The sequence below is a fragment of the Lepisma saccharinum genome, chromosome 3, assembly GCF_977018435.1.
Source record: "Lepisma saccharinum chromosome 3, izLepSacc3.1, whole genome shotgun sequence".
In the NCBI taxonomy this organism is placed as follows: domain Eukaryota; kingdom Metazoa; phylum Arthropoda; class Insecta; order Zygentoma; family Lepismatidae; genus Lepisma; species Lepisma saccharinum.
Window position 1 is genome coordinate 52,549,599 of NC_139231.1, and position 21,272 is coordinate 52,570,870.

The following is a 21,272-nucleotide window of genomic DNA, read 5'->3' on the forward strand; positions in this document are numbered from 1 at the left end:
AGAATGGGTGCAGAGGAAGGAATATTTGCTGGAGGAGCAGTGATAATTTATATGTGCCTAAATACCATACAAACATGCATATTTGAGCTTAAAGAGAATTTATTCATCTAGTTTTTCTAATTCACTGGAGGAGGGCTGAAACACTGGGTGAGGTCGCCCCTTTTCCCTTCGCGTCGCCGTCACTTAAGATGACTGAGATGAATTAGATGAAAGAACAAACACAATGGAGGATCTATGACCACATCTATCGCTAACGAAATTACATGACAGAAGCACTGATACAGAAAAATTCAACAGTCGAGCACTGTAGCGTGCACTTCTCCCTGGATATTTTTCGAAACAACTAGTAATTAATTAAATTATTGCTAGTTACCCACATAAAAAGAGCGAGATTCATTTTTCAAAACAAGATGTATGTTCTAAATTAATCTGAATTGACATTTACCAAAAAAGCATACTTTGTTTACATACGGAGTTCGCTGTGAAAATGGTGCCTTTTAATCAAATAAAATTAACTCGCGCAAAAGATTGGCTCATGCAGGAAATAAACCACCTGGATGACGCACAACAGATGTCGCTGCTCCAGTTCTGAATTCAGACTAGTGTGCAAAAATATGCAAAAATGTGAATACGTGTAAACACGCTTGTACTGTACATTCTAGTACGTTAGTAATCCCCTTGCCAGACCTACCGAGTGGAATGTCATCAAAACAAGCAGACAACCATAGTTTTATGATGTATCCGGGGAACAAGCCTGTATCTAAAATATCAGCGCTTAATGAACAGAAAAGGAATTACAAGTTATGGTGGAGTAGAAGAAGAGAGAGAAACATTGACAAATATACAATTCAGAATTCAACTTGCAGGTCACTTTTTTTTAAAGTTTTAACGGCCCTCCATAGAATGTAAAATGTATGACTTTCCAACATTTCTGAGGACGCTGCACGGAAGTTTACAGCTTTTGTGTGTAATATTTAGTACAAAAATTACCTTAAATTAGACATTTATTTTAAAAATGTGGGATTTTGAGCAAACTTCATGTTGTTGTTTTTTTCAGTTGGGAAGTTACTCGAGAAAGTAACATGTTACAAGTTACTATACTTTGAACGTAACGCGATACCCTGTCGTTATAGACTGATAAGAAACTTCAACTTATCTATATAACAAACGCACTACATGCGAATGTTCAGCCACATTGCTAGTGGTTTGTGTCTATAGAACAAATTGGTCAGTTCTATTGAACCAGATAGGCTATAATGTTTTATAAATTAAAGTTTTATTATTTTAATATTTATAAAAGGAATAACCGAAATAAATGTGTCACAAGGACGTCCTTAGTATTTTCCCAGTACAAGCAAAATATTTTTCCCCAAAAATACTGCTTCAGTCTGAAGTTACCGTGGTACTGCAACGATCAGTACCAGTCTGATTTGTAATAACAATTAAAATAATTTAATAATAATTTGTAATAATTAACGCAAATTATTGTAACCGAAATGAAATTGTATGTGTAAAATATGGACTAATTATAGACTGACACTCATTTTCGAAGGGGGATTAACGGCCACCTTGCCTCCGCCTTTCGGACACCCATCGTTAGATTAGAAAGCGAGATACGGTCACTCTTCAGGGCAGAAAATCGGAGTGGCGCTAGCTCTTGGAATCACTAGAATCTTCAACAACCTCGTCGCCTGAAAAGCTCGCACTTACAAAGGTATTTAGTATCAATCGTGTATATTCGAGGACTCTCAGCAACAACGTAATGAAACTTGTATAGCGGTCGTTGGACACATCTTGTAGATTGTTATGGAGGTCCCGACTATTTACGAGACACCTGGCATGGACCCTGCCTCATTACTGAACCTTCAACCCGGATAAGGCAGAAACAGGAGGGAGAACGGCGGAAAGTCAAAAGATTGATGGAAACAATGAAAATGGGAGTAAGCACAGTAAGCTTTAGCGTCTGTGTGTGTGAAGAGAGAGGAGTGTATCGGAATGCGTGCGATCCTGGTGACTCACCGGCTTCAGCGGGTATTACAGACCGCGGAGGGAGATCTCCAGAGAAAGGCAGGGGGAAGAGGGGGATTACGTTGGGGGAGGTTAGCAGTCGCGACGCCAAACAGAAGATAATGAGGGAAGCCGACCGAAGGGCGATGCAAAATCGTTTTTCCCGCCGACCGCCCCCTCAGTCTGAGCAACGCTATTCGTTCCATTCACGACCCTGTGAATATTTAATGCTACGAATGAGTTCGTAACACAGTTTGAGACGGATAGGAAGAATTTATTATTGCATTTAAATCTCTTTTGTGCTTCCCCTTATCCTTATAATTATTCCTGGTTCGTTACTATTTTTTTATGGAGTGTCTAGGAGCTTGAGCTCTTTTCCTGTACCCCAACACTTACAATATGTACAATAATTGTTGAAATTGTCATTGCTGGTTATAGTTAGAGGACCAATCTAGATATTTTACCGGGATCCATTATATTGGAGGTGTTTCATATTTACCCATTGAGAAGAGGATGTGTGAGCCTCAGAGTCAATCCTGCTGGAATAAGGACGGAGGGCACACACAGTGGGAATCGAAACTCAATATCCCGTGCGGGTGGTGAGACATCAATGAGTATCAGTGATTTATCAACACAACCCCAACACACAAAAACCCAAGTCATTTTGGCTCTAAGTTTACAATTGTACTCATCCAAAACGGAGGCGTCATGGTGATCCAATCGGTAGGGCGTCTAACTACAACCTGGTTTTCGATTTCCAGGGTGGGTGATCTAAGGTGCGAATTTTACAACCTTGTTCCTGCATAAATTGGGTCTGGGGTTCACCCAGCTTCTAATAAATGGGTATCTGGGTGAATTACTTCTTTAGGCAAAGACGACCGAAACATGGTGCTGATCATGTCACCTCCGAAAATTACGGAGATTATGAATGTATGGGGACCCTACATCCACATCCCCCTAGAGACCATTAGAATAATATCAAATCCTACGTATATGTCCAAGATCAAGATTGTGTAGAGATCTACCTTTACACCTTCGGAGTCTACTTTTACGTTCCCACCAACCATTCATACGTCACGAGGCATTGTCAGTAATAACGAATTATTAAACCTTACGAACTATTCAAGATAGTGCATCGGAAGGTTCGTCTATCATTTCTTACGTTTTGTGCCCGTGCTAACCCGATGGCGTAGTGGTAACGCTGTCGCCCTCCTCAGTTGAGGCACTTTGCACAATTGTTCACATTCTATTTTCAACTGCAGGATCCATCCCGAGTAGTCCGAGCATATCCCAATCATTTTGACAAAACAAAATTCACTGACTTTTCCAGGGCTTCCGGCTTCTTTCAAAATGGCTTTCTATATCATTCATAATATTTTATTTTTTCAAAATTGTTTAAAATAAATTAAGCAAAATGAAATATATATTTTTTTTCACAAATATTCACAATCAAGAAGCCTGTTGGAGAAAAAAGTGAAATGGTTCAATCTCTAATCCTGGCAATGATAAAAACCATCCAGTTTCGCTGACTTTTCAAGGGTTCTGAATGATTTACAAAATTCCATAACTTGTTCAAGGTTATTAAATAATTTACAAAATGGAATGACTTTTCAACGTTTTTGAATGAATTCCAAAATTTTCTGACCTTTCCATTCATAAATCAATTCTCCAGTTCTCTTCCAGGCTGATAATTATATCCAGGCGAGTAGGAACCCTGACTTTGACCACGAAACTATCCTCAAATGTGAATAGCTTCAACGAGCAGACTGTTTGAAGAACTGCTGAAGACTGTTCTGTACAATACTCATAAGAATGCAGGTTGGGTAACACTGCAATGTAACAGCATCAATTTTGAGAACAAGATCGGATGACGCAAAGTGGATTTCGCTGGAAATGACGTCAGAGATGTCTACCCACAGTTTACAACACGCCTGAGAAAAAGTTGCTATATTGATTGTCACCAGGTCCATGAGACAAGGAAGGTTCGTACGAGATTAGACTTTTTCTCCAAGTCTCTGGCAGTGCTGCTCAACACATCTCAGCATTTTTCTCCGACGGGAAGGAGTTTTTTTTAGTATATTCAGCATTTCCTGTCTGCCGGCTGAGACTTATGAAATAAATTATTCATACATTTGTCAAAATTCTCTGGTCATTTGTTAGTTATACCGACCAAAGAGTTACAAATATGACAAGAAAATGCAGCACTCACAACACAAAAAATATAAAACATAGAGTAAGATGGAGCAAGACTGCGCAGTTTTTGTTCATTATGCTTTACTGAAGTTATAAATTTACAGTAACATTCGGAAAAAGTAACACAGAATGCAGTATCCTTTGCCAACATACAGTAAATTTCCGAAAGCCTAGTAAACAATATTTCAGCAGAAAACAAACGAAAAACATGATCATGCAAACGCGCAGTTTATCCAATAATTACTGCAGATTTGTAAAATATCTGTTCACCTAAAATTTATTGCGCAGTCTTGCCCCGTTCTGCAATCGGGAAAAAAAAAAACACTTGATGCTGTCGAGCCATTGCATAATGCAATGAAAACGAATACACAGGCGGACTCGGCATTAACACAGCTGCCTCTATGAATCAACATCGTCATATTCTCTACTTTTACAGTGAAGAAATTCTAAGAAAACTTAGCATCAAAATAAACAGTAAACACCTTACAATTCTTCTCGCTTTCCTCTCTCAGCACGACAAACTATCAACATGTCTTCACTAACATCCGACTTTTCACATAAAAATAAAGTTGATTCAATTAAGAGTTGAATGTTCTGGAATAGGTCAGAGGGCAGATTTTCAATTACGTTGAATTTTTGGCTCACTGCGTTCTGGATGGGTATCTTAGCACATTATTCTGTTGAAATCTTGAAATCGAAAGATCCAAATGTAATGTAAATCATTATTTATTTCCAGCATTTTGAATTGATTAAATTGATTGAATTAGGTTATTTTACGCCGCATCTCTGTCACATTTGGCTAATCGCTAGGATGATGATGATTGATGGCCTGTGGTTCAAAAGTAAATATTAATATGCCTGTGAATGATATACATACCCAGATCAAATCTGCTAGGTTAATTAATGAGTTGGTGTTCGTGTTTTTAAGTCCACTTTATGCACAATAAGGCTAATCGGGACTGGACCTACAGTTTAAAGTGGGATTGGAACCACTATGTGGCTCCACTGGGTATCGAACCCAGGACCCCTTGATTACAAGGCGAGGTTAATTAATGATGACATACTGAATACACTGACAAACAAACAAAAATAAATTAATTGGTTTTATTTAATTAGTTCATGCGCAAATATGGACAAAGCATTCGAAAATTCTATCAACACTATTTCAAAAATATGCAATGACTGCTGCCCAAGAGTCCTTAAAATAGAAAAACCAATTAAGGCAAAACGGAAACAAAAGCACATAGGTGAATGGTATACACCTCAATTAGAAACACAGCTTATGATGTATTACGATGGATATAAAAATAATAAAGTGGATAAGGCTAGATATCTGGAAATTAAAGAGCATTTATAGGTCAAAAATAAAATAAGGCAAATTTGATGCAATTGATCACTATATTAATAATTTTCAATAATAAATATAAGACAGCTTGGGATATTATTAAAGCTGAGCTAGGCAAAGTGAAGTACAAAACAAATGAGAATAGCTCAATTACCCCAGACGAAATTAATTACTTCTTTGTCAAGTCTGGTAAGGGCAACATTGCAAAAGATTGTTGTAACCATGGTGATGTAAATGATATACTAATATCACATGACAATAGTTGTAATCTGCCTAGATTCAGTTCTAATAACCTTGATTCAGTTGGTATGAAGTTAAACCAACAAACATTATTAAAGCAGCACAAATATTTAAAAAACTCAAAATCTGAGGATTTCTATGGTTTAACAAACTTTGTTATAAAAAGAATTATAGATATTATACAGTACACACTTATTACTCTTATTAATTGGATGTTTGACAGTAGGTCTTTCCTACATGTCTCAAAGTCTCAGTTGTAGTTCCAATACATAAAAAAGGAGATAAGTCAAATCCAATTAATTACCGACCAATACTTGTACCTATACTATCACGGTATACATATTCAGCTAGATATGCATTTTTTAAATAATAATTTATTCACAAATGCTCAATATGGTTTTGGAGCACATTCATCTACCACAAAAGCAAATGAAAGCATTGACTCAACAGTACTGGATGCTTTTGAATCTAAACTTTCTGTGAGTGCAAAGATTGTTGATTTCATTACTAGGGTTTTTCATTCAGTCTCACATCTAGTGTTGCCCACGGGACGAGACGGGACAGGCTTTTAAAAATTCGAGACGAGACGAGATTGACCATGTGTCATGAGACAAACGAATATTTTCGAGACGAGACAGCATTTCTACGAGACGAGACAGGCCAAAGTCTCGTCTCGTGGGCAACACTACTCACATCAAAGGCTCTTATGGTATCCGAGAAGCTGAACTCTCCCTCTTAAAATCGTATCTATCAAATAGACAGCAGATGGCCAGCATAAATAGTAAACAATCAGATCTCCTAAATATTGAAAGCGGACTCCTTCAAGGTTCTGTCCTTGGTCCTTTCTTTTTTTTTAACATTTATATAAATGATCTACCCAGCTTTATACCCCCATAAAACATTGATTGATTGATGATTTGGTGTTTTAAGTCCACTTTATGCACAGTAAGGCTAATCGGGACTGGACCTACAGTTTAAAGTGGGATCCGAACCACTTGTACCTCCACCTTGTATCGAACCCGGGACCCCTTGATTACAAGGCGACGACGCTACCACTGCGCCATCGGGGAGGCTCCCCCATAAAACAGTTTTGTATGCAGACGATACTACTTTTCTCACAATTTGCAATAATAAATACATACTTGAAGAACTAGATAAAGAAGTAGAAGAGCAGTCCAGTTTCTGGTTTGAAACTAATCAATTGACTATTAATCAAAACAAAACAGAGAAAATAATCTTCACCCTAAGTAAGGACATTGAATGTACCTCAGTAAGACTTCTTGGTCTGTATCTACATAGCATTCCCTGACATTCGCTACGAGACTCGGCGGCAAGCGGCCCTGCGTCAGAAATTGTCTTTCCCGGTGAACGTGGATCGCGACAGTCGCACGCTACAGTGTGTTTTTTTCGCTCTCTCTGCCTTCGCTCTCTTTCCCTTTCTGTTGACGTTGCAGACTGGCGCCAGTATAATCCTCCCTCGGAAGTTGTGTTGTGTCCGTGTGTTGAAGATGTGGCTTAATATGGCACCACAAAAGTTTACATTACAACAAAAGATTTATCTTGTCGAGTGTTACTTCGGAAAGAGGAATTGTGGAGAAGTGCGACGACGTTTTGCAACAAAATTTCCTGGTGTTCCCGTTCCACATAGAACCACTATATTAAACCTTGTAAAAAAGTTTAGAGTAACAGGGTTAGTTCTTAATAAAAGTGGAAAGAAAAACCCAGGTGTACTTACTGAGCAAAAACTCGATGAGATAGGACAAAGGTTAGAATAGTCTCCTCGGAAATCTATCCGCCGCCTCACACAAGAAACTGTTGTTTCAAAAAAACCTCTAGGTTCCCCGATTTGTCAGCCTGCGATTTTTATTTATGGGGAAATCTAAAAAATGAAGTATATAAACACAATCCGCACACCATCCGTGAGTTAAAAGAGAGTATTGTACCTAAAATCGGGAGAATTACAGTAGACGAACTTGCACGTGTAAATGCCAATTTCCTTCGGAGATGCCAGGAATGTGTTGCAGCAGAGGGACATCATTTTCAACACCTTCTATAGTCAAGGTTAGTACACAATATGAAAACTGTAATTTTAATAGCCGACTCTACCGACTGTCGCGGACACCGTTCGCCGGGAAAGACAAGCTCTGACGCCGGGCCGCTTGCCGCCGAGTCTCGTAGCGAATGTTAGGGAATGCTCTGTAGATTCAAAATTAACCTGGGATGTGCAAACAAACAAATTATGCTGCAAACTGGCCAAAGTCATCATCTTATTAAATAAACTTAGGTCCTGAGGAAGTAAAAATTTATTGGTACAATCTTATTATGCCTTTTCTCATAACCATTTAACATATTGCATATTGTTATGGGATAACTCGTCAACTGCTGGCAATGTATTCATTTGGTAGAAAAAAGCAGTAAGAAATATGGCTGGAATATTCAACCAATCTGTTTCATGCAAACCTCTTTTCAAGCAATATAAAATAATGACTGTTCCATGCCTATATGAAACAAAGTAAAATTCGTGTGGGTATTAATATGTCTGACGAATTTACAATTCATGATGGGTTAAAACAAGGAGATGCATTATCTCCATTGCTCTTTAATTTTGCCTTAGAATATGCTGTTAGGAAGGTAAAAGAAACTAAAGAAGGACTAAAATTAAATGGTGTGACTCAGTTGTTAGCATATGCAGATGATGTAGACTTACTGGGGGATGATGTGAATACAATTAAGAATAATGCTAAAATATTTTTCAAAACTGCTAAAGAGATTGGTTTGGAAGTTAACAAAGAGAAAACTAAATATATGCTTACAGGCCGAAACCAAGTGTTAGGTAATAATCAAAATCTAATTATTGATAACAACTCGTTTGAACCAGTTTCCAAATTCAAATACTTAGGAGTAATATTAACAAATGAAAATTATATTAAAGAGGAAATAAAAAGTAGGCTTAATTCAGGAAATGCATGTTACTTCTCTCTTCATAAACTTTTGTCTTCTCGTTTAATATCTAAGAAACTAAAAGTTAAAATATACAAAACAGTAATTTTGCCTGTAGTATTATATGGATGTGAAACTTGGTCCCTTACATTGAAAGAGGAACATAAATTGAGATTATTTGAAAATAAGATCCTTAGGAAAATCTTTGGACCTAAAAGGGATGAGGAGACAGGTGAGTGGAGAAGGTTACATAATTTAGAACTACATAATTTGTATTCATGTCCAGATATTATTAGAATAATTAAATCAAGAAGACTTAGGTGGGCCGGCCATGTGGCACGAATGGGAGAGGAAAGAGGAGTTTACAGGATTCTTGTTGGGAAACCTGATGGTAAGAGACCTGTAGGAAGGCCAAGACGAAGATGGAGGGACAACGTTGAGATGGACCTAAAGGAAATCGGTAGGGATGGAAAAGAGTATATAGATCTTGCTCAAGATAGGGACAGATGGAAGACCTGTGTTGCTGCAGCCATGAACCTTCGGGTTTAAGAAGGCTAGAGAGTTAGTTAGTTAGTTAGTTAGTCATGCCTATATAATGTTTATTAAAGAAAATATTCATAAATACAATTTAAGACAGTCTGTACACAGACAAAACACAGGATTCAGTTGTAAGTTCTACACACCATCAATCAGGCTAAGCAAAGTACAAAATAATTACAAACACAAGGAATTAAACTCTTCAACCAGCTGCCATAGACACCTCACTATACACCCTTGAAAAATTTTAGAAGGGTACTGCAAGACTGACTAAGAAAAAAGGTTTTCTAATCAATAGATGAATTTATTCTGCATTCAAAAGACGATTTAAATATCTAGAATGCTTAATACATGTAATACTGTCTTCTCCATACTCAGCCTATATATGTATTTATGTATGAAAGTTTGTGCTATTCTTGTATTATGTTTGACATTTATATGATTTTCTTGTATTATGTTTTAGATTTGCGTTTTATTATCTTTGTATTATGCTTTATAATTCTACTGATGACGACATCTATTGCATTATTCTAATGCTTAATGATGAATAAGAATATTGATATTGATGATATGATGAAATTGATGAAGGAACACTAACAAATAACACCCATACCAAGCCCAGGATGAAGCCGCGACCCCTGCCGTTGTAGCGCTGTGATAATTCAGAGCGGTTTACAAAATGCTCTGCCGACAGAGCATTTTGTAAACTATTAATTTTTGAACTAATGTCAATAACGCTTGTTGTAATGCAATTAAATTTTTCACATCCATACTCTCTTCTTAGGAGTAATAGGCCTATCCGCTAGGCCAAATTTTAATCACATGTTTTGTAATCGATAAGAACATTGGTTTGTAACTCAGTACTTACTGATGTAGATAAAGCATGCAATACGTAGTTATAGGGGTTCCCGCCTGAATGTACAATATTATCGTTTAGAATAAAAAGTTTATTGTTTCTAATGCTTTCTTTCATGTCTATTGTACCTTCGTGATCGTTCATTTGAACCTATTCTTTTCGCGGTTATTCCTTCCATTCTTATTCTGGCGTTGTATATCGTGGCTCTATTTTAACTTTTGCTTCCAGTACTTTCTTGGCTGCTGTTTCACCATCCCTTCTACCACGTTTCCCATTTCCAGAGCACGCCGCTGGAAGCAAAATCCAAGGCACATCCTCCGCGAAAATGAACACTACGAACGGCGGCAATAGCCAAACTCAATATATTCCTAAGGGAGTCGGACTGTGGGAAATAAAAGGAAAGTGTGCGTGGGGGGTGAAACTGTAACGTTACTGTCCCCGTGCCTCATTGTCATTCGCGGTCCGTTCCAAACTTGGATTAAGGAATCAAATTGCATCCCTGGCAGCCGCAAGCCACGGAGAGGTGTTTCGGTTGTTAATCTTCGAGCGGAGGAAAAGCCTTTCACGTCATAAGATGATAACTCGAGTGGGATTCGGACAGAGCCGTTGTATTTTAACGCGGCTTGCACGGATGAGAGAAAGGGGCGGGAACAAGCAAAGGCTTTTTCCGGCGCCTTAAATTCACCAGGTTTTTTGTGAACCAGCCTCCAGCAGAATTTGGAATAATGCCTAGATTATTTGAGGCTCGCGTAAGGATTATGTCCGAAAGTAAAAGCCATATTCACTTTGTCCTGCAAAAAGCTCCGAGCGTGAAAACTAAGCACGGTCATCGACCAGGAAACTTGTTACTATGAGTGTCGGAGAAGGTAGATGAAAAGAAGGTCTGAATTCTGATATGGCACCCTCTCCAAGCACAAAGATTCACATGCATTCATAAGTTTCTTTAACCTGTGTTCTGCAATACAATGTTGCTTCTTATCCAGTTATGAGTTAAGACATTCTCTAAACTTCCACTAGAAAATATTTTTTCACTTCATTAGAGAAGTCTCCAGCTTTACAACAATATTTGAGTTTCTAATTCCAGATTATCGACAATAAATTTTCCAAATGTCATTACTATTTTATTGTTTCATTCTTAAAAATTATGAAGGTCACTACAGTATTAAACAGAAGCCAATGAATAACATTCTCTCGTAGGAGGTGGATGAAATCTTTTACTTCGTTCGTTATGTTCGACGAAGGTTAGTATTACTTTTAGACAAATTCTTGGGTGATCGTTTAATTTTTTATGTTAGGGAAGGTGACCACCTTTGGAGACATAAAAAACAGAAAATACTCTGATTAGTGGATACATTTTTGATGCAAAATTCCTACACCTTACTAATGTAAATATTCCCCGCTTTCGTGTACAACAATCAAGGGCCAATAATGTCTCCCAAAACAACAGTGATGAATAAACAACAATGACGTTTCATGAACCAAAAGTGGTGAACAAATAATGTTTCACAATATGATGAAAATAATATTACATGATATAACAATGGTGAATAATCAATGTTTCACGAAACCACAATGATGAACAATCAGCGTGTCACAAACACAATGATGAACAAGCAACGCTTAGAAATAAGTTGCCCCATCTGCTTAGAATGAATGCAGGGTATATCACTATGCAAATTAAGCTTTTGGATTTGTGTGGGATGCCTACTCAGTGACGTATTTACGATTTCATTTCGGGAGTTAAATATTTTGGGTATGCAAATTTGTATGTTACCAATCAGTAACTAAACTATTGGCTTGGACTTCTAAGTGCCTTACAACACTGGATATAACCTAAGTCATTAAATCTTATGATGATATTTATACGTTATTTAGAAACAATAATTGTGCATTCTAAGAAAACCCAAACTCATACACAAAGAAAGCTATCGAACTAGTAACACCGAAAACTTGACCAAATTTCTGTTGCCAAGTTCAAACTTGACGTCCATCTAACCTTCCTACCAGTTTCTTGTGAACACTTTAATACACGTAAAATACCAGCATGGACACTTTGGAAAACAGCCTGCTGTTGTCTCGGCTTGGTGAGGTTGGTCAGTTGCAGAATGGAGTCCTTTTTGACATACTTTGATGACTGGACCATTATTGAATACGAATGGTTTTTCAATTATGTTTGTTACATACTTAAGAAATGGTATACTATGCTTTCAGTTTCATTTTCTTTGAGGGGGGATAAAACATCCCTGGCAGGGATAAAAACAAGTTTCCTTTCTCGGGGATTCAATTTTTTGTGTGGGGGGAAAATCCCCCCTCCCGTTAATTCGCACACTGCTTTTTTCAAAGGGTTGTCAAAATACGTTGTATATTTAAATTAGTCCAAATTCGGTTTTGGTCGGCCATTCGAATGAACTACTCCACAAAAAAATCTACAAAATTTTCCTAAAATTAGGATGTTTATATAAGAGGGAGGGAATTGGGGAAGTACAATTTTCTGCAGCTAAATATTAGTTGCCTAATAGTTTATTTACATTTATTAATAACCTGATAAAGTACATCTTGAGTATGGTAAATAAGTGAGTTTGCTCCAGCATTTGAATGCCACAAGATGCTAAGGAAAAGGCTTAGATGATGGTATTTTTTACGGTTAAGTCAAGCACCATCTTTTGTACCTACATACATTGCGATACACGTTCTCACTAAATGACATTCCGGATGATAAATACAGCCGACGCAATAAAGAACATCGTAACAACATGTATATTTTGCACGTAACAGGAAGATTACGTCCTTCAATGTTTGAAACGCTCTAAAACACACGCGTAAATATACTGTATAAAGAAAATAACAAGCGGGAATACATTTTTTTTGGATTTGTTTCTACAGCTAGTAGATGAGTGAATGAAGGATCGAGAGAGTCTGATTAATGTTTTTTAAATCTCGTCGTAAATAAATAAACATAAGCCATGTTGCAGCATCGGGTTTGAGTTGTGGAAAAGGAGTCGGTAGTGCGAGAAGCTTCTCAAGGTACCTCGGCAAACATACAGGTCATAGAGTCTTCAAAATCGGATTCCTCACAATTTTTTACTACAGAGGCAGTTGGTTTCATTTCTGTTGCAATTAGTTGCCCAGTCGACATTATCTTTCCTCGGCTAGTTTGTTCCGAAGGCCGCTACTTACAACCGCACCTCATTGCAACAAGCAACATCTTTCACTTTTCTGAACGTAGATTTCTCTTCACGTTCAGGTATTTCAGATGCTCTTTCCAGACAAGATGTGCCAACTCCCTCGGTGACCGTAATGCTCCAGTCAGCTAGAGGTTCCACGTTCGAATCCTGGGTAAGCAATAGATGTATCATTATGATTGTCCAATCATCCATTTCACGTGTTCATTCCCGTCGCGATTGATTCAACAGGTAGAAAAGCGATGTAAAAGTAACAAAATAGAAAAAAGAAAGAGACAGGATGATATCACACTATATCGTCTGCCATAAAGGTGGTTAATACAATACTTCCCTTGTATCGCCATCACTGTAGAAGCCGTTGTTCAGAAGTGAAACAGTTTTTGTGTTTGTCTGCGATTTGTTGAAAGATACATTTCGGAAGGAGGTTATTATTATTTGATTTAACTTCATTCTAGAATTCACACATGAAATTAAAAGTAGGAAGTCAGAGGAGTGTTTATGTATTTTTCCATTGAATACGAAAAGTTGTAACTTCAGTATTGCTGAATAAAGTAAATGGCGAGTTTTAGGGTAAAGGCAAACAATCGTCATCCTCATGTTCGGTATTATTTCAGGCTGTTAAATAAAAGTTCTCCCTCAATTTCTCTATTAAAAATATACAATAATTATGTAGCATGTTTATCGATTGACATTAACGATGATCTAAATATATTAATATGTATGTTTTATTAACCGACAGGGTTTATATTTTGGCTTTTATTATGTTTCATGTCATCTTCAAGGTTACAAAACTGTACATAGTTTTGCACACTGGTACATACGTTTTCTTGGTCTTCATATATAACATAATTTTTATTCAAATGTGTTAACCATTAGCCCCACGATGCTGGATATTGGCAACCATTGCCACATTTCATGTAATGTAATATTCCTAAACCAAAATTCAATGTAACATTATCTGTGAGCAATAAAATTATTCATCACACAATAATGAAGCATAATTCTAAGTACTTTTGTTGTTAACAAGTAACCCAAAATGCGCACCTCCTTTATGTGTTCACAATTACCCCACTCTCCCTATTAGAAATTTCGGTGCACCTAGAATGACACTATTCTCCTGACTGTACTTCATTTATGTTTTTTTGGAGATCAAAACTATGTGATTATCAACTGCTGACTAACCGCCTTCCTAAATGACAAGGGGTCAGCCCCCCCCTCCCGTATAAAATAATGTGACCCCCAACGATAGGGAAGATCATTAAATTTGCCAGTTTGTTATGCATATTACTTGAATTATAATTTTCCGTACTTAAAGGGAAAAACATGAAAATTTTAAGAATGCACCTTGCAACCCTGAAAACTGAAACAAGAAATGTCTGCAGAACATCGAAGTGTTTCCTATTTCGGCTAGCAAGGATGAGATGGAAATCCTATATTAAGTTTCCCACGTCGACGACAGCTGCAAAAACTGCCCCGGTCTAGCCGGCGTGTTCTTGCTTATCCAGCGCTTCTCCATGTTTCTTGTATAAGGAGAAGAAGGGACGAGAAAGGGGAGAAGAGAGTAAGAGAAAGCCAAGTCTCCGAGGGAGATCGTCAACTGTTTTAACCGAACGATCCCGCCACCTGCCGAGAAAACCGAATAAATCGAAAGATTGGCAGCGTAGGCAATTTAGAAGGGATTTTTTCCCCTCCCTCCTTGACAGGTCGTTCGTGTCTTGTGTTTATGCGACGAAAGCGACGCTGCGGAGGAAAGGGGAGGGGGGAAGGGAAGTTTGAGAATTGCAAGGATAAAATTCAACGTCTGTAGAAACTTGGTGGAGGGAGAGGGGGGGGAATACAATTATTCTCGAGAAATTCACAATATCTGGGAACATTGCATTTCTTCTGTCGTATATCCGCATCTAAAGCCTTCAACGTATCAGGAAAGGCGTGCGAGCAAGGGAGAGAAAAAGTTTACAGAGTTCCTGTTGTAAACGTTCCTTTGTATCTAAGATAATCGATCGTAGGAATCTTGAACACCGTGGTGGAGTGGTTAGCGTAGCGCGCTACGACACCAGGTGGCCTAGGTTGGAATCCTGGGTTCAAAAATGTGATTAACCTAGAAAAATAAAGCGACGTAAAATGGGCAGAATACAGAAAATAAAAATCTAACTCCGGGTAAGATACCAGGTTGGGTTTCCATTTCTCGTCAAGTGCGCCCAAAAATTTAATATAATTCAGTGAAACACTGTCGATACTTTTGTTTCTCGATGGTCGTCGCCTTGATAGTGATGGACACACTAGAGTACGTTCTTGAGCTACAGGATGTTGACAGTGATGAACACACTACAGGAGCTACAGGAGGTTTCAGCAGAATTGAACCTGAAGCATCTCAAACTAAAGAAAGAGAGATAGTAAACCTGATAAACTGCTTGTGTGGATGATCCTTTCCTCTGAACATAAAGCCGTATTGAAGATATCAATCAGAAAACAAGAAAAGGTTGTTATGCTTCCTCTGGCTGTGGCATTGACGCCAGGTGTTGTAGAAGAGTGGTACATTAAGGTGTAATCATTAGAAAGCGGATTTTTAGGATAAAACCTTTCTTTCTTGCTTCCGAAGTCGACCAAACTCAGTAGGAGTATGGTTGCAATGTAATCTGCGAAGTCTAACTTCGCATGAAAATGCATAATTTTACCTTAGCGCATAAAATACACATTTCTAGGGAAAGAACATAAAATGTGCATACATGTATTTTAGAAATTCCAGAAAAATATAGTTTCTGAATTCATTGTGTAAACGCATGTTTTGGAGTTAATGCCTAAAATAGACGAAACACACGATAAATTTATAAATTACTATCCTATTCGGGACTCCACAACAAATAATTTTCAAACTTTTGCCTGTGTTGTGAATGAGTTGAAATATGGGATTCCTGGCTCCAAATCTAAGTTGTTTTTTTTGTGAGGCGTGATACAAACACTGAAACTTCCACATTGCGAAACAGTGAAGGACGTTAGTGCAGTTGAAAGGAAACTGGACTCTCTATCAGGGATACGCATACAAGTGCCTAAACACAAATTCCGAAATCGGTTCGAAAAAACAGGGTACCAAAAACTGTGTAAAGTTGCTGAGGTTCTGGAGAGTGAATTGGAGGTGATATTGATGGTGTGCACATAAGATCCCGCACTTCAAATATGCAAGTCTGACTACGTGTGCCGTGGAAAGATCGCTTTCGCAATACAAAATCAGAATGCATTTTCAATGGACAATTTGTAAATCTGATTTGTTGCTCACGGTAATAAATGTAACAAGTATCTAACGTCCTGCTGCCATTGTGAGTAGGTATTTGTTTGACAGTTTTCGAACGAAAATATTTTTTACTTTTAGCTACACATTTCTGCTGTTTTAGAACATAAAACATAAAAAATAAATATTTTCTGTCTTCCAGCACCTGAGAATCCGCTCCTTAGTAATCATACATTTGAAGAACGCGAGTGCTCAGCTATTCCACCGAGATAGTGGTAGAACTTACAAGAACTGAACAGCTGCTGCATTGTTTGCATCCTACACTGAAAAAAGTATTGGTATTAAAGCGACACACGCCGTGGTCCTAGGAGGCCCACATCACATTTTGGTCAATGTTTAACCTCAGTAACTACTGTTAAAATGGTGTTGATTGCAACCATTTGTGTTACTTTAACACCACTGAGGTTAAACTTTGACCAAAATATGATGTGGACCTACTGGGACCTCTGATTCTGTCTGTATCATTTTAATTATTCTCACAGTTGTGATAATTTACGTGTATGGCGATGTCACTTCCAATACGCCTTACTGTCTCATTATAGTGCTCCATTCCTTGTCCCTAGGGCTCGTGTGCCGTAGAGTAGATGATCGGTTCCAGATACATTTACCCGTCTTCCTGACATGATTGAGTGGTGCGCACGGTTAGCTTAAATAAAGTATTTCTTAATTTGTAGTACTTTGTCTTTCCACAACAAGCTCTACTTTTAGGACATCTCTCACCTAACAAACTTGCCCATAGACTGAAGATTCTTTATTTGTATCCTGAATGGCCGATCTGAGGAAAAAGAACACAGAAACACAAACGCACAGTGGCTACTCTGCGAAATCCATGACCAAGATTTGCTGAGCCGAAACATTAGGGCCATCTAGCGAGTAAACATTCGATAAATCGTGCCTGGGATTCGTCATTAGCAACGGCGGAAAAACAACGCTTCTGGCCGCATCGCATCGCCCCTGACGAATCGCACCGAGGGAAAGAGCTACGTAAGTATTGGAAAAACGGGGAACGCTTGATCAATATGACAACGTGGCGGCTGTAGGCTAAACGTCACCACATAAAGGAACCTTTGAAACGAGGCCTCTCTTCCCCCCCGGGTCATGATTTATCGTAAAGGACTTTATCCTTCTCCTTCCGCCATCCCTGAGAAGCAGACGACGGGGAACACACTCGAAAGAAAATTCATTGATGGTGAGTCACCGTCTCCGGATGTCTTCAGACTCTGAAGCAGTGTTTCCAACTTTTGGCGTCGGATTGGAAAGACAGAGGCAACCCGATTTCGCTTTTGATAAAAAAAAAGGCATTGAAATTTTGCACAATTCTGGTACAATGTTGGTTTTTATACTGAAACTGTTAAATATTATTTTCATTTTGAAGTTATTCAGCCGTAATTAAAGTGTAAAATGCTTACTTTGCACCAGACCTGGTAAGAAGCATATTTCCAAGCACAAAATGACCCTAATTTCAACACTTAAAATCAGATTTTCATTATTACATATTAGACTGTAAGTCACTTACTTTATTAAGGTAAAATTATTTGTTTCGAACTCCCAATTTGGAAATTTTAACGTGAAGTTATGTTTCCATTGTCGAAAAATTAGGCGTTAACTCTTGTCAACATTAGTTTTCGGAACCCAAAACACGAACTTTTAAACTGTTGGTCGTTTTAAGGAGGATACGACGGCATGCTAGTATACTTAATTCAGATCTTTGACCACTCAGGTTGGTGAAGTGCAGTAAGTAAACTGTAAAAATGGAAGTAATCGATTGCAGCTTGGACGCCAGTGATTCCACCGCAAAACAAAAATCTGCAGAAACAACCGACGACATCATAAGCAGAGGAAAAGCAACGCCACAGCGTTCCCGCCTTTCCTTTGTTTGCATGCAACGCCCTCCAGTGGTAGTAGTGTAAACCTGTTGGTACATGAACGTAAATTTTCATATACTTTTATATAAATAATTTACATTTTAGTATCAATCTTCACCAAACGATAGCAACAGTTCTACAATACGAGTACATCTTATAGTGTATCTTCTACTCATTTAATAGATTTGTGTGCTGAGCTTTCACTAATCCATAATTCTGACCTATGTGGAAATAATTTTTGTCGTCATGCACGGAATTTGTAATTTAGAAGTGGGATTCCGGGTTTCTATGTACCTCTTGCTTACGGTGAACACATTGTACACACTTGATGATCTGGATTCATTCGGCCTTTGTCAATGGCATGGTTCAGCACTTTCAAATGATACATAATTATCACTTTCATATGCCCATAATTTCCTTATCATTAAAGTTTTAAGAAATCTGACTTAGCCACTGAATTCCTGGTGAAATTCTAGCCCAAAACCATACCCCAAATGCCCTCTTTCCCATTTAAGGAAATGAAGTTGGATCCAAGATGGCGGTCACCAAGATGGCGGACGTTGTCATGACATGCACAAAAAAGTTTCCCCTAGGCCTAACATATTACTACCATGACCAAATGATGCAATCTACACTCCCTTTCATTTTATAAGGGGTGGTCAGAGACTTTTGACTCACGTACGGCGAATCATCACCGTAAAGTTACGGAAAGTTTTACAGTGTATCCAATCACCTTTCACGGGAACACTCGCTGGCCATGTCGAAAGGTGCCCGGCCGGACTTGAAGCGAACATCCTCCGAAAATGGTCTCGCAGTTCAGTCTTTAACCCTTGGACTGGACGTGAAAGTCTTTCGAATTGCACTTCGATTGCAGCGCCAAATACGATCAGTAGATAAAACTAAAAACACATTGTTTTCCCCGCGTTATAAACACCTGTCTCTCACCACAAAAACCACATACCGTAGCACTTTCAAATATTATTATAATTACATTTCCACACATTAGAATAACTTCAACCAATATTTGGTTGACTTTCGACATCCGTGATTTCAAACAAATGAACAACGAGTGCACCAGTCAAGTATTCAAACCTGCAACGATGCGAGCCTCGTGCTATGGTCTAGATTGCTCGTGTAATTGGCGCTTTGGAACTGCACTAGGTGACGTCACTTCCGACATGACCGTATTCGAAGCCCGCTCTTTGAACCTTTCGGACAGAGCCACTGGCTTGTTATCTGAAGCATACACGTCTTTAATGTTTAATGGAATCTGCTGATGGGGTTATATTGACTGCTACCATCAGCCGCGCTCACAGTTGCGATTTTAATGTAGGTTTTGTAAATTTGCGACACGTAGATTAACACAGCAAAAGGTTATTTATTTATCAAGTGATGTTTATCAGCTATTCCATTATCGTAGACAAAGGAAGATCTACTACTGGTAAAGGAGGGAATGAGATAAACCTGAATAGATCTGTACATAGTGTATTTAGCAGTGCAGTGAAAAGATCCTCTATTCGGCAAAGCGACTTCATTAAGACTTAGCAGCTTAGCAGTTCCTTTGGCTCCGCATTGCATTGTGGGAGATCTTGAGCTGCAGATGAAAAAGAAGAGCTTTCCGCTGCAATTCATCCGCAGCGCTTCTGTTATCAAGGGGATGCTGCGCGCGGGAATCAATCTCCACCTGCTGCGGCTCTCTCTTCTCTTCCCCAGCCGAGGAACACGTTCAAAGAAGAAGCGGGACTCCCGCTCACAGGCGTCGGATGAAAAATTCATATTCTGGTAATGGGAAGTACCCGCGGAGGCCTTGCTAGTTTACAGAAACTTCTGAGATTTCGTGAATGGCCACGACAGTCGCTACAGAACGTCTTTACACTGGATGTTGTTTCCTGAAAGCCGTAATATTTGCATCAATAATGTAATGGAACAGAGTTTAAGTTTCTGTATCCTCAGATAGGATAATCGTGTGCGGGTTAAAGTGGGATTCGAACCACTCTGTAAAGTGCTAGAATATAATATTGATTTGGTGTTTTAAGTCCACTTTATGCACAGTAAGACTAATCGGGACTGGACCTACAATTTAAAGTGGGATCCGAACCACTGTGCCAAGGGCCTCCACTGGGTATCGAACCCGGGACCCCTTGATTACAAGGCGACGACGCTACCGCAGCACCATTGGGGAGGCCCTCTAGAATATAACAGAAACGAGGTGTGTCTTCGCTTCACGGGTAATTCTCACAAACGTCCTAAAGTAAAAAAGAAAATAATGATTAAATAGTACCAAAAAATAAATGCACATCTTTATAATATTGCAAAAAGTAAACGGTAAATGCATAAATGTATGTAGCAAATTTTCACAACAGAAAAAGTTTGATTTCATTTCTGTTATTTATCGTCGCTTCTGTGCGACTTATGACTAATCGCAACTATGAGGAGTGATGATATGATGAAATTGATGAAGGTCACTCACAAAGAACACCGATGCCCAGGCCAGGATTCGAACACTGGACTCCTGGCCTTGTAGCGCGCTGTGCTAATCCCTCGGTCATGGAGATAGGTTGATTGATTTGCTTCATTTTACTTCGCTTTTTGTGCCACTTTTGGCTAATTTGCGAAGATGGGGATGAGTGATGATATGATGTAATTGATGAATGGACACTCATGCCCAGACCGGGATTCGAACCCGGGACCCCTGGCGTCGTAGCGCAATGAGCTAACCACTCCGCCACGGGGATCGGCTGTCGTGGGGATAGGCACAGCAGGAAAAGAAAGTAAGAGATATGAAAAGCAATACACAACCACTACATGAATTGGTTTATTA

At 38.6% G+C, this 21,272-nt stretch overlaps 1 protein-coding gene across 1 annotated transcript in view; it reads right to left on the reverse strand.

The window, feature by feature from the left end:
• hwt (SH2 domain-containing adapter heavyweight) overlaps positions 1-21,272 on the reverse strand; it is a 644,945-nt gene that overhangs the window by 292,958 nt on the left and 330,715 nt on the right. The window lies entirely within an intron of this gene.